The sequence below is a fragment of the Orbicella faveolata genome, unplaced genomic scaffold (genome assembly GCF_042242905.1).
Source record: "Orbicella faveolata isolate gen_17 unplaced genomic scaffold, um_ofav_v1 contig_27, whole genome shotgun sequence".
NCBI lineage: Eukaryota > Metazoa > Cnidaria > Anthozoa > Scleractinia > Merulinidae > Orbicella > Orbicella faveolata.
The window spans coordinates 2254388-2267073 of record NW_028301555.1 but is presented as its reverse complement, the minus strand read 5'-3'; the positions used below and the strand labels follow the sequence as shown (position 1 = coordinate 2267073).

General features: G+C 38.1%; 1 protein-coding gene and 1 pseudogene across 3 annotated transcripts in view; both read right to left on the bottom strand.

Annotated features, from left to right (window-relative positions):
• LOC110051350 (uncharacterized) overlaps positions 1–12686 on the bottom strand; it is a 434502-nt gene that overhangs the window by 187459 nt on the left and 234357 nt on the right. The gene's annotated exons all lie outside the window — the stretch shown is intronic.
• LOC110066898 (LIM domain kinase 1-like) lies at positions 9613–11632 on the bottom strand (annotated as a pseudogene).

The window sequence follows — 12686 nt, the reverse complement described above, 5'->3', positions numbered from 1 at the left end:
CTCGTTTGGGGGTAGAGGGAGAGGCGGGAAAAAACTGTCCATTCCTCTCACAGCTCCAGGACTCTTTTATGTGCCTCGAAGCTGTTGAGTGCCACAGAGTCTGGTCACGGAGGCTGGATTTCGCTTGCAATGGATCTAGGTAATGAGAATGAGCAAGATCATCAACAAAGAATATCGTCCATGATATCCTGCCAAATTCTTAGAATTTCTCTAAGTTTTGCGCATAAAGGGAACGATTATTTTTTATGAGATAGGGGGCGGTAGGAACTTGAAAATGGTGCATACCAAAAGATATGGTTTTAAAGAGGGTTGGGCAAAGAATATGGTGTTTATGGAGCTCGCGTTAAAAATTAATATTAAGTGCACTGACAGCATTCATGATGCGGCAAAATATTCTACCAGAAAGCCTAAAATCTCTCTGAAGTTATTATAATTTTAAATGTCCCCGGGGAAACATGACCCCAGACATCTCTAGTTTGTTAGGTACCTAACCGCATCAACTCGACTCCACCAGACTGTTTGGTTGTAAATTCAGTCAACCTGGGTCCCACTATAGAAACACGTCCCATCGATAAACAATCAATCAATGCAATTGCAATATTCTTTTGCTATTACTATATTATGTTCAGCTTGACAAGTTTAAGAGAAGCAGAAGAGCTCTCAACAACGTGGATATCCTGACTGCACAATTATTTGCAGTGGCTCATTACCAGCTTATATAGAACTTTTTCCAAGGAACAACAAATACGAGCGCGTGTTGGATGGGAAGAAAACCTGAGCTATTTCACAACTTACTGCGCCTTTCAATAACATGCGGACTTTAAAATTCAAAGCTCAACCGACAAAATAGTTTTTCGCTACCGTCAATCCAATGTTCGGCGGCTCCTCCCAGCTTCCGACTACTGCCGAGCGCGCGGTAATCAATTCGCTGAGCACAGTTCAGACAACGAAACAGTGCTCGGCAGTAGTCGGAAGCTGGGAGGAGCCGCCGAACATTTGATTGGCGGTAGCGTAAAACGCATTTGTCGGTTGAGCTTTGAATTTTAGAGTCCGCATGTTGTTGAATGGCGCAGTAACAAATTGCAGAACAAAACCCTCGTATGTCACACTCGCACGTTCACTTGTTTTGCGTTCATCCCCACGGATTTTCAAGGAAAAGAGAGACTCCGGGCAGTCTACCACTGATAGAGCATGCGCACTGGACGAAAAAACGGATTTACTCCATTCTCGTCCCCAGAGCCTCCGTTTCTTTTGGTCACGTGGTCGGAGAAACGGAGGGCTCTGGTAGCAGCCATTACTATGCCATTACCGGATGTCCTTATATCACGGACATCCGGTAACGCATGCGTACTTTTGGCCTGCATATCTGCTCATGCTCAGAAACTAACCCGGAGGGAGGGGAGAGAGGAACAGAGTGTACTCTCCAGATGTAAACAGATCGGAACATTGACATGTGCTTTCACTTCGCTGAAGTTTAAATAGGTTAAAGTTAAAAAGAGAGTAGAAAGCGGCCTTAAATGCCGTCGCCACTTCAAACCGATTGCAAGCTTGTCTAATATTTTACCAACGGGTTTCGCTGCGCATTTTGTGGTGGACCGTCTAGAAAAATTCAGGGATCGACAGCTGTGTTCTTGTTGTTTCTTCTCTTCATATTCGGTAAAAAGGAGAAGTTTAAAGAGCGAGGTGCAGTTGTTAAAGCTTTCAAGCAAAGTAATCAGAATACCACATGTATTACGTCTATCGATGACACGGTGAAATTTGTTTATGGACACACGGAAGCGTTTGTGGAAATCAGCCGTGGAAATTGCATCACTGACCAGAGGATTTAAATATACGCCGTGCTGATAGATAAAGGGAGAATTTTTTAATGGTAAGAACTATTTACTTCCTGGTTATTTACATAGGTTTGTAAGCGGCAGCAGAATAAAAATCTGTTGAACTCGGCAGAGTTTTGTTGTATTGGAGTTTGGCTCATCTTTCCGTGCAAGGAATGTAATAAAGGTGCTCACTTTCATATGATATATCGTGCCCTCATTTTTTCAAGTAACCCCATTCTGTTCTATTTTTTTTCTTTACAAAAAAGGGTCTTACACAATCATTTAACTGTCAAATTAAATCAATCAATCAACTTTTATTGTGCATTATTTACAGAATTAATTTACATCAGTATTATAATTAAATAAATATGAGAAGAGAAATCTATTTTGCATATGGCTATGGAAAGGAAAAAAAAAAGTATGTGTGTGGTAACTGGGGTATAGGGTAGAAATTGGCTTTTGAAGTGGTTACTACCATGGTAAGGTAAATGCAGTGAAAAAAAAAATAAAAGTCCTATGCCAGTTGTTATTGAGTGGTTATATATGTCTGCTGGGGGCTTCCATAATGGCTCTGCAGCAATTTTAATTAGCTTATTTGGAACATCTAATGATGATTTTTGTACATTCAGGCTTGAGAAAAGCCTGGTCACCTGAGCTTCTGTGACTGGAGACATCACAAAACTAGATATAGGGCTATTCCCACCATTTTCTCCCCCAACCCCCACTGCTTTTGTTGATATAATTTTTTTTGTTCATTTCATACCTTTCAAGCAGCTTATATAAAGCTTAATCTTTTGGGTGCTTTCAACAACAACAATAACAACAATTTATTTCAGTATTCCCATATGAGTACATGGTGTTACCAAAAATATAAAACAGCCAAAATGATGTAACTATAAAATTAGTATTTGGCATTGGTATACATGTGAGGTGCCTGGTGTGAAGGGAGTGATTCATATTGGTGTGCCACAGTGCACATTATGGAAGAATTTTTTTTTTAGGAAACTGGATGAGCAAAATGAATGGGAAATAATGCAATATTCGTGTTACTTCATGTTAATAATAAGGCTCTTCAGCCTGTTATTCGACCATGTACAACAACAAATCTCGAATGCATACTTTCTACTTCTTGTGGTTGATCAGAACATCAACCACATAGCTTTACTATTAACGATGTGTAACGTCAGGTTCACAGCGACTGTTGAAAGGCTGAATTGTCACTTGCTAGACAACTTGTCGCGATGAGACTAGCGTGTGTGGGAGATGCTTTACTAATCGAATAAAGCCAGAGATCACGGAAAATCAGCTGTGATTGACGGTGATTTAATTGACGATAATCGAACGTAAACTGAAATATAATGTAATGAATAAACTAATTACTAGATAATAGAAGATTACAAGATGACAAGAGTCACGAAACAATAATAGCGAACATTCCAATCATAACTGCGATATGACAATACTTCCAGTCAAACTTCCCAGTAAAGATACAATTAAAATCATCAGTGATCCCAAGCAGATACGCATACTGCTAACTGTCCTAATACAATAAATGGTAACACTCTAAAAACTTGAAAGCAATAAAATTGTACGATGCGATAAAAACGTGCTTGCGTGAGCGCCACTGAAAGCGATGTGGGAATTTACTAGCAAGGAAAGGACTTAACTGAATTACCAGAGATTCTTATAGGAAAGTTGCTAAATAGAAACCTAAGCTAGGGGAAGTGTGAACTATAAAGATCTATCGCTAAAAACAAGATGAAATAAAAACTTTGAAAACTGGGGCTCTGCCAAGTGTTGGGCTTAGTACGATAGGCTGTTGTATAAAAAAAACCGAGACTAAAGGTACTTAAGGTTAAAAAACGTCAAAACTTGAAACTTATACTAAAAAGCAAGCGTAGAAAATAGTTTGTACTTACACATCGGTTCCCGCTTGCACTCTAAATAGTCAAGGTAGCTTAAAACTTAATTTACTTGAAAACACGTACTGTGCACGCACGATAACTGAAACTTGAACTACTGGCGGGAATATGCCGCTAACACTATCTATATACGTCCACGTGTAAAAACTGATGACGTAATTGCTAAGCAACAAATTGGCGAATCAGAAAGAGTTAAGATTACTCACTTAATTAGAGAAGCCTCGATATAGTGTTCATTACACGATGGTTTTATCTCCATCTCCTTTTTTTCAGTATTATTTATTGAACTGCAAGAGTAACATTCCGATTTGAATTATCCATATATTGTTATCCTTCGAAGAATTTATGTAGCACTATTATGGTCTGAAAATTAACAAAGAATAGTAAATAATGGCAGGAAATAAATGATCTTTCAAAGGCTAACCAAAAGATTATGATATTTTTCTTATGGGGATATTAATGTAACTCTGTACACCTATGTTTGATTTGTTTTTAGTACACTTTCCACATTACATTTGGAAACCCGCTAGTCTGATGATTCGTTCATCAGTTATATGAATAATAATTATTGCCTCCATATTTGTTCACAGTTATTTGCATTGATGATAAATTATTGTTATTTACTGATTAATGTTATTGTGAAGGAATAAAGTTTTGCTAATTGCAGTTGCTTCCTAACTAAAGTGGGGAGAGAGGAAAGGGCCTCAAATTTCAGCTATGGTTATATATGTTTATTTTCCTTTACTCATCATTTCCACAAGTAAATTATTAAAAAAAAAAAAAAATTGGGTGGAGGCTCTAAAGCAAACTAAACTCTTGCCTGACCACAAAAGGTTTGTTCGTGTTTTTTTGGGGGGAGACTATAGGGGAGGTCTCAATAATTAAAGAGAGAGGAGCTAAAAAACAGATATTATATACATCTATAACAGCAGAACCTTCTTAACACGTACACGTAGTAACAGATACATACATAACAATCTGAGGAAGAAGCAAACCAAATTTCATGTTCAGACCATTTGCTACATCATCCAAGTACATAGCAGAGTATTATAACACGGACCTTTGACTCATTTGGGCAATTTCATATCATTCAATACATTTTGGACTGCTAGAATCTGATCTGCTTGATCTTTCAGAGAGAGAAAACTCACCTTCGGATTTCCAGTGCCACATTTGCTCAGCAACAGTAATATTTCTTTGTCTTTTCACCAGGCTCTAAGTTTCCTTTTGAGCTTTTCATAAAGGAAGACAAACGTTTTTTGAAACCCACTGCCGATTCGAATTTAATTTTATGATTTCTTGGGGTATGGTCAGCGACAAAGTAATTGTTGTATTAGCTGGTTGATTCTCAGAGTTTTAAACGCTTCTTCCCACCTTCTCGGCTGCTACAACAAAGGACGATGATTACGATCGAGAATTACATCGTTGTAGGCAATGTACTTCTTTGGTTACGTGGAAACTTTTACGATTCCTACGGATCGATCGGGAATGGTCACCATTTGTTTTGCTTTTTTTTCGTAAAGCGCGCCTGTGGCAACTGTGCGAAGGTGCCGCCATTCAAGCCGGAAGTAAAATGGAATGCGTAGAGCTTTGTAATTTTCACTTCTGCTGCGCATTCATTTTTTGTCAGCCAATGAAAAAATTCGAAATTTTGGGTGTATCCAGAGCTACTCGTCAACGACATTTTAAGACGAGTAGCACTGGGGACGAGGATGGATTTACTCATGTTTGCGAGTTGAGCAAATGTGTGGTAAATTTGGAGCTCTAAATTTGGACTTAATTTGCACTGGGGGGTAAAGCGTGGTAAAACTTGTTTATTTGTTTCATAGGAATTTATGTGCAAATGTGGAGTAAATGAAAAGGCTTGATTCAAATTTTCATTAAATTTGCTACGTGTGCAAACCATCAACATTTCTAAAAATTTGCTCAAATTTACTCTCTTTGCAAAGATGGCAGTTTGACCGTATCTGCAAATGTAGGCCAAAAATGTTGCAAAAAAGGACATTCGCATGTGGTTTAATTGCATTTGCCGTAAGAGCAAAAATTATAAATTGCTATAAATTTAACTGTATACTAAATTTGCACATTTGCAATATATTTATTCATATTTACCATGGGGCAAATATGGTGACTTACATAACGTTTGGTTTACGGACAAAACTGTTGTGCATGATGACATTTGCTAGACATTTGACTGGTGTAGCTTGTGGTAAATTTACAATCCCAACTGTTACATTACAATTACTCAGGAGCAGGGTTTTCTTTTGACACTGGAGGCCAGAGGCCATTCCATGTGCGGTATTTTAATGCCAATATTCGAGTGTTTTTATTATTATTATTATTATTATTATTATTATTATTATTATTATTATTATGACTACTATTATTATTACTTAATTTTTTTAAGCATCTTATGAACTTACTGACCTATCAGGCGCAATATTTTATTGTTATCCCTAATTTAATTGAAGTGATTATTTTGTTATCATTCCTGCTCGGCCAAGTCTAAAGGAAAACACACTAAACATGCTGGTCGATCATTGTTCGTCTTTTGGAGAAATGAAGAGAATAAAAGACTTTTTCCCTGAAGGTTAAGAGAAAACAATGCAAGATTAAGTTTATGGTGAGTGTTTTATTGTATTAACGGTGAGTAGTAGAAAGGGTAGTTTGCTCTTGCCCGAAAAAAAGCCAAAACAATGTCCCGTGGCGACCCTTTTTGAGGTCACTATATACAAGGTTAAGCTTATATTTCCCTTGTCCAATGATCAAAATACTACTCTTAACCCTTTTGGAGTTAAAAATAGAAAGAAATGGCAAGTAGTGTTCCAAGACAAAAAAAAAAATACCACAGGCGATCTCAAAAGCGATCATGCAATTTGGAGTCCTTCAATGCTCAATGCCCCCTACGGAATCACTAATTTTCTTAAGTCTAAGAAAAATGCTGCGGTACGAACAATGTTAAATTTAAACGCTAATTTGACTTATAATTGTTCAAGCCATTGTCTTTTCCTAGTTGAAATTACATTTGCAGTTCGGCATGCGCTTTCTCTTTCGCTGCAGATCAATTTTACATTGTGAGATATTCCCTTTGAAACAGCAAGCTCTCGCCGCAATCGCCAGTACTTATACCATGATGAAATTAGGAGACGTTCACAATTGCAAGGAAAACCAAATGAAATCCAATTTCTATTACTTCAATGAGGAAAGGTCCATAAGCATAAGTATAAATTCGTTTTGAAGGAAATTTGGCAGAGCAGTAGTTTATTCGGGGGGGGGGGGGGGGGGAATTTGCCTTCCCCATCCCAAAAATGGCTACAAAGGAGCCTACTTCCAGAGTCCGTCTCTCTTTAATTTAGCTCACTTTTTTCGTGCCGCTGTACTTTCGCACCTGTTTATTATTTGAACGCCTGGAATATGCCTTTCTTGTTGTTGCGTATGACTTCTGATGGAATGCTTCATCATCATAATCAACATTATTTTTTTAATGACGCCTGATGTTTGTAACCGTGAATAAATGATGATGATAATTGTGCAGAGGTTGTTGCCATTCCCCCCTTTCCCTACCAGCTGTCCATTTTCATTAATTAAATATTATTATTATATAAACACCAGTGAAATACCAGGTGAGCTTTTGCTCGTAAACATGATATCGTCACAAGTGAAAATAACATGTTGTTTTCACAAGTCTTAAGATTGCCACTGCTGTAGCTATATAATTTCTTAAAAAGTACCCAGATGTGTTGCTTTATGATCGAAACATCATCGGTCCCTCCTCGGAAATCTTCGGTTATCTTCGACAATGTTCGGAAAATGTTCGGAAACGTTCGTCTAGACTTCGGATCAATTTTTGAAAATCTTCGGAAATCTTCGGAAAAGTGTCCGGAAATCTTCGGAAAATGGTCAGAAACGTCGTTATTAGTATGTTTATATAATAAACAGAATATTACATGCGCGCTCACTCGTGAGATATCGAGTTGAACACGAGAAGGTAAAATTCATATCCACAAGCAGGCATGTAATATCCTCCATAACTTTTTAAAGAGAATTGAGTTAACTCCAGCCTTAGCTTAAATGAACTCATCAAAGAGAGATCTGTTAGGTTACTGTTAGGTTATGCCATTTTGGGAATTTTATTGTTGATTACAGCTTAACCGATCAGCTTTATTAAAAACTGAAAATCGGATCATTGAATGTTGACAAGACGAAACAGGACACCCCACCTCAGTCTTCTGCCATGATGATATGAGGGCAAGCAAATTAATTTCTTGGAATTTCCCAAAATTAGGGTTGTGATATTTTGTATGAATTCTCAATGATTATAAATTCGAGAAAATTTTAGTCATTACTGCCAATTTTCAGTTGTAGTTTTCACTGCCCAGCTTAAGATGACCACATCTTGATGGTAGGATTACTAAAAATGACCACATTTTGAAAACCCAACAGTGAACACTACAACAAATGGGGAAATTACTTTGTATTTTGTAAATGTCGAGTGTTAATGCTTAGGGCTAAAAATTCACAAGTAAATAAATATTATATGCTTTTTTGCAACCCTGATTTTAAGTTGTTCCTATTTAATAATTCCCACTGAAAAGGATTCTGATCTAATACTGCTGGAAAAGGTACCACAAACCATTCAGCACAAAAGAAAAACAGCATACAGGGCTAATTCACTTGAAACCTGAACTTGTTCATCTTTAGTGGGTTCAAGGAACTCTGACAAGATTAGAATTATATTGAAACAGTAGCCAGTTTCTTCGGGTTGTGTGAGTTGTAGGGCTTTAAAAAGCTTTTTTTTTGTGATTGCAATGCTTACATTCAATACTGAAGTTAAATGGTTGTGAGGTTTACTAAGAGAATAAAATCAAATCAGTGAAACAAAAAAGATGGGTTATGATGCATCCTGCTGGTCTTGTAAGTTTCTCAGCTGTTTGAGAACAGGGTAGTAGTCCCAATTCTGAATCAAGTCCAAGTATTAAAACTAGAAGTTTTAAAGGAAAGAGTTGACTTAAGTACACAGACCCAAGCAAATCCACTGGACAAAGGTCCAGTAGTCAGATCATTGCCTGTATTTACATCTTCATTAAATTCACAACAACAGTTTGCTAACAAGTGGTACGCATACAGTACCTACCCTGGTCCATAAACTAGAAATAAAAACCTACATACTGGATAGCTGTTGGATCACTGTATGATCATTGTTTGCTGACAAGTGGAATTAGGGTGCCTTGCTTCAGTCACTTTGTCAATGACAAAAAAAAATTGTAAGATATTGTTCTTTAGATTTCACAATATCAGGGTCGCAATACACTGTATACCGGTAATTTATTTCTGATGATTATCAATTCAAGAAACTTCTAGTCATAAATACCAATTTTCAGTGGTTTTAGTTTTCACTGACCTGAGCTATAGATGACCACATCTAGATGGGGGGCTCCCTAAAATGACCACTATTTGAAAACCAGCTGGAAATACTATTAACAACAAATGGAGGAACCGTTTTGTTAGCAGCTATCTGCAACCCTGATTTTGAGTTTTCCTTTCGACAGACTTTTCATAAACAGCCCTCGCTGCCAGCTACAAAAAAAAGAATTTGAATTGCAAGATATTGTATGTATTCACTTGAAGCTTAGCTGTTCAGACCTTTTTGGTTTACATTTTATTTTAGAACTAATTTCCGCAAAATTTCCAACCATTTGCTTTACAAACGGAATTTTTAACTCTTGTTCTACATATGACCTTTTAATTGATTCAGTCGAAGAATTCATAGGTAAACATAGGTATGCACAGGTAAACTTTACATTGATTTCTTTTTCTACATAGAAATTTGATATCCTTTGAACAGAAAGAGTTTCTAGTTATTGTTGGTAAAGTTACACATTTGCTTTGAGCTGTGAGAGAAGAAATGAAATAGTTCATCTACATTTTGGATCCTGTCGCAGGCACTTTCTTTGCCCTTCCATAAAATAGCTTTCCACATTGATTTTGCCACTGACATCTGCCATGACTATCCCAAGTGAAAACATGTCCAAAGCGAAAGATGATGTCTGGCCAAGAACTATTTCTGGTGCTATGTGTCGGTGTTTTTTTTTTTCACTCTTCTTGCTCGTGAGCAGTCATGGACTTCTGTTTAGAACGGGCATCGGACAACAAAACAGCCTTTCCAAAATCAATGAGCATTGTATGGTATGTATTGTTTACTGCCGTAACAAGAATGTTGTCACTCTTAATATCTCTATGCAGAAGCCTTTTTGATTGTAAATGCTCCAAAGCTTCACACAGTTACAGTGTGATCTTTCCTGCAGAGGACTTTGAGAGAGACATGGATTTACTATGTAGGGCACGATGCAAAGTACAAGGAGAATTGCCAAGACCATAAAATATGACACAAGAAAGTAGGGTTTTTGAGTAAAACTTACACCAAACAAATGAGGTATTGATGCATACGAGCATTGTGCCATAGTAGTAGCTTCATTTCTGACATCCTGAGAGGAGGAGAGATGATTAAATACTTTGACAGCTACTGGAATGTCCTTGTAGTACTTCTTCACACACTGACCGAAAACACCTTGTCCAAGTTGAACCTTTATTTCATGGCCATCTTTATCTTTTGTGGACATTAAGTGATGCCACTCAATTTCAGAAACATTGGGATTAACTGCTGTGCCCCCCAAGGAAAACATCTAAAACACAGGCACACAAAAACATGTCACTGAACTAACCAACTTAAAAGTGATACTCAGTAGCTTTATTGATAATATTGTAGAACTATACTTCCCCATGCCACCTTATTGTGCTCATGGGCAGATTCAGACTGAGGTGCTGCTAGGGGGCTGCAACCTTCCCTCCCCCCTTCTTTTTCTTAAAATATTGTTTAATATCAATAGAATTCTCTAAAAGTGTGTCTTCCAGAGCCCTTATCTCTGGACAAAATTGCTCAAGTCTACTACTGGCACTGTCTATAAACTTCATGTGTTGTCATTATCTTGATGACTTTAAATGACTTTGACACCTTCCTTGTGCATATATTTAAACTTATGCCCAATTGTGCATAAACTAAGCCAAAAGGCCACCAAATCAGATGAATCTTGATATGCCAATTAAAATTCGATGATGAAAAATGGAGGTCACAGAACTCGTTCCAGAGCTACGGGTAGATTAAGCCTAAATTAATGGTGTTTCTTAGATACTTTAGTGTTGCTATGGAAACCTTTAATAGTATAAAAATTATCAACACTTGTTGAACAATGGACATTTGTTTGATACCATTTTCAAAAATGAAACAGTGTTGTAGCATCGATCCATCACATAGTATCAAGAAATAAGGAAACTCTTCTGAGCCACTTTAAGAGAAAGAGGTTTGTGACAAATGTTCTGTTTTGCTATTCTTTTACTATTTCATCAGATGGAAAAGTGCAGGAGGTGTTTTTCTGTTATCCCACACCTTAATGAAAAATTCAATGCAAATTTTAACCCTTTACATACCGCAAGAACATATATATTGCAACTTAAATTAAATAACACAGAACGTATTTGAAAAGAAAAGGAAAAGTTCAACTTTTAATTAGGAATTACCTTTGTTCCCGTCCCGTATAGACAGGCCGATTGGGGCACCCTTCCGCCGTTCTCCCGAAGTAACAAATCTTTGTTTGTCTTCCATTTTAAATAGTATTTCCGTGCAAGGAAAAGAAGTCGCTGGTTTTGCTCCAATTCTTTATGTAATCGTTCGGCGAGACCCTCGATGACTGCGTTCGCTTCGAGCTTACTATGATCATTTGCTTTTCTCTTCTGAAGCCGTTTCCTCTTCTTTCTTTCGTTTCGCATACGACGACGCTCGCTAGCGGTGTTCTCTCTCCATTTAAACGGGGTTCTATCGGCTTGTTTGTTTTCCATGGAGTAGGAAACAATTTAGTTTCGAGCTTGGCACTAGTCACTGCTGCCGCACTTTCCCGCCGAAATATGTTGAAATAGCGCCAAAATAGAAGTTTTTTTGGTATTTAAGGCCGTATGATGGACGCAGTGCAATGTCCACAGACCATAGAGGCATAGATGAAAAAGTACCGCCAAGGAGGGGGAGCACCCTCATACGAGGCCGGCTCGCCAACTTCGCCGGGGAGTCGAACCCCGCCCCACCATAAAGAGACAAAAGACAGTAGACACGGTTTAAAAACTTTAGCCCATGCAATAAAAGTGAGAAAAGAAAGACTGGTTAAAAATATACTAGCTCAGTACATCCAACAAAGGCGACCAGGACTAGGGAAACAGACCAAAGACTTCAATAGATGTGATAAAAACGAAGAGCCAAAAAGTACTAGATAAAACCAGGCACTTAAAAACTTAGTTTAAAGGAAACGCCAGAGACACGGCCAAAGACGCCATTAGCGCCCCATTGACGATGGAAGAGGCGACGACGCCGCTGGGAGAGGAAACGCTTGAAGTACAGAGGCAAATAGAAATTTGCCCTAGACTTGAGACAGGCCAGGAGCCTTAGAGCACTGGGTGGTACTGAGCGGAAGCGATAGTCGTTCCGCTGGCACCAGACTAAAAACTTACAAAGATTCAGTAAGTAGGAGAAGACCCGAGGAACACAAAGAAGCTCGTCGCTGCTAAAACCAAAGAGCATGTGTCGCACAGTTATGGAGGGAGCCAAGGGGGAGGCCCGAAAGAGCAGAGATTGAACAAAGCCAATGCCACTCTGGATGAGAGGACACGAAAAGAAGAGATGTTCAGAGGACTCCATGTGAAAACCGCAAAAACAATTGTTGGACAGGTTATAACCAAAGGAGGATAGCCGTTCAGCGGTGTACAAAACCCCATGAGCTACTTTCGAATTCAGATCAAAAAAAAATTAATGCACCATGTACCACTTTCTTTGTCGTTGTAAAGATCAAAATGCTGCCTGAACGTTCTAGATGACACATAGTCATGACAATGACGGCATTGATGG